General features: G+C 33.9%; 1 protein-coding gene across 1 annotated transcript in view; it reads left to right on the top strand.

The window, feature by feature from the left end:
* Nucleotides 1-2,500, top strand: part of LOC106884025 (uncharacterized) — a 693,536-nt gene that overhangs the window by 67,176 nt on the left and 623,860 nt on the right. The gene's annotated exons all lie outside the window — the stretch shown is intronic.

The raw sequence follows: 2,500 nt of genomic DNA, 5'->3' as shown, positions 1-2,500 counted from the left end.
AGCGATTGAATTACGAAAGAACAGATATTTGTAAAAGCTTCAAAATACGATTGGTCATTGATATGTTTAAATTTTATGTGCAGATTACGTGATCTTTACATGTCCTAACGCATGCACACGCACACACACACATACACGCACACGCACATTGTAGAGAGAGAGGGAGAGAGAGAAATAGATGTTTAGAATAATGTTACACAGGGAGTTAAAGTTTGATCATTCTTACTCAATCATCAAGCAGGATTTTTAAGCTGGCATTCTGAGCGTGACAGCTGTCTTTGACAACATCACGACGACAAACTTCTTTGAAGTTTTAATAAGTTTTAATGAATAAAGTTGTATGAAATGTTGGAACACGCATATAAACAATATAAATAGGAAATATCCTACATGCATTGTTTTTTGCTTTTTTTTGTTGTTGTTTTTTTTGTTGTTTTTTTGTTTTTTTTGGCGTGGAAGGGTTGCTGTGTGCTCGCAACTGTATCTTAAGTTACAGAAAAAAAAAAAAAACGTAAAATGTGGTTCACTGTTCTGCATCGAAAATTATAACCACCAATTTCAGGAATGTGAGAGCAGGCCTTTCACAACTCACTGAAAATGATGGCTTTTCTCGAAAAACCGACTGACGTATGCATTCCTCTAATGTAGTGTTTTCCAAACTGTATCGCAGCATATTAGTGTGTCGCTAGCAGGGCGTAGGTGTATCGCAAACGTACAGGAAACCAATAAATGAAATACCCAATACCAATTTGTTTCAGAATCTGTTAGCATAGTGAACATGTCAATGCATATACCTACCGGCTATCGTTTCCCACTTAATGTGTGGAGGCGAGATTAAAAAGAAAGAAAGAAAGAAAGAAAGGTACAAGTAATCTTCATTATGTAACGCTCATTTTCATTATATTTTATTCAGTGTAAAAGAATTTACACATATTGCAAGCTTTATTCCCTTGTCCGAAGTAAACTGAAAATCAATTTAAAATTTTCAACTGAGCACCTGTTTTAGTGAGCGAAACACACTGGAACTGCTTTCAAATTGCCAAAAGTTATTATTCACCTAAGCTGATATATTGCATTACTGATGATGAACTAATAATTATGAAATCCCATTAAACTCATGCCACATTTGCCCCATGTGCATCAGTCATGCGGGCTTAACTTTAGATACCGGGTATTCTAATTAAGTGCAACGTGCCATTTCTAATTTTATCGTACTTAGTGATGGTGATATTAAATACATGCTTAGTTAGCATAACTTTATAATAAATCAGTCTTATTCATAAATTGTAATTAAAATGGATAAATTTTAAGAAAAGTAACGTTGCAGAAGATGACATTTCCAACGAACAAAATTAACAACTACGAAGGAAACCTTTCAAACAACTGTTAAACGACCTACGTCGGTGAGTGGGAAGGGCACAGGAAAAATGTTTAAACCTCTTTTATACAACAAAGATTATATAAAAGTCGGCTTCACATTTTCTGGAAATGAAAACAATCCTACTCCCCTGTGTTTAGTTTGTGGAGATATACTTGCAAACGAAAGTATGGTACCAAACAAATTAAAGTGTCGTTTCAGCACTAGGCACGGAAATTTGTCAACAACTCCAGAGAAATACTTCATTGAACTTTCAAAATCTCTAAAAAAGCAGGCTTCAACTTTCACAAAGAGAATGAAGACATCACACAAAGCTCCAAAGTTACTTGGTTGCTCAAATAATTGCCAAAAGCAAGGAATGACATAGAATTGCTGAAAGTACTATAAAGAAATCTTGTTGTGCTATTGTTCGAACAATGTTTGGACCTGAATTTGAGATAGAAGTTAAAATATTCCTCCGACAGAAAACACAAAGGGAAGACGAATTCAAGATATGTCTAATGATATTAAGCTGCAAATGAAGAATATTGCTCAAGATAATAACATGATGTTTGCATTGTAGTTAGACGAATCAACAGATGTTAGTGGGTTAGCACAGTTGATCGTTTTTATACGTTCCATTTATAATGACAGAATTATTGAGCTTCTTGTGTTGTCTAAGAACTTCCATTGAGAACTAGAATTGAAGACAATTTTCAAGCTTAAAATTCCTTCATGAAGGAAAATAATTTGTTATGGTTAAACTGTATAGGAATATTCACAGATGGCGTGCCCTCAATGGTGTAGGTTCAGTAAAAGGTTTTATAACTTTAACAAAAAAAGAGAATACAAATATTATGATTACTCATTGTTTTTTTTTAAATTTTTTGCATCGTGAATCACTAATTGCGCAAACTGCTGGATATGATTTACGATGAGTTACAAACGAAATGGTTCAAATGGTCAATTACATAAAAAGTAAACCTTTAAAATCAAGATTATTTGCTCATATTTGTGAAGAAATGCGAGCAAATTTCACACAGAGGTTCGTTGGCTTTCAAAAGGTCGTGTGCTTTGTCGTGTATACGAACTGAGAGAAATGATGCCAAAATCAACAGAATGAATTTTACGATCTGATTCAAT

This window comes from Octopus bimaculoides, chromosome 14 (assembly GCF_001194135.2).
Source record: "Octopus bimaculoides isolate UCB-OBI-ISO-001 chromosome 14, ASM119413v2, whole genome shotgun sequence".
NCBI classification, from domain to species: domain Eukaryota; kingdom Metazoa; phylum Mollusca; class Cephalopoda; order Octopoda; family Octopodidae; genus Octopus; species Octopus bimaculoides.
Note: the sequence above shows the minus strand (reverse complement) of the source record. Positions and strands in the feature narration are given on the sequence as shown.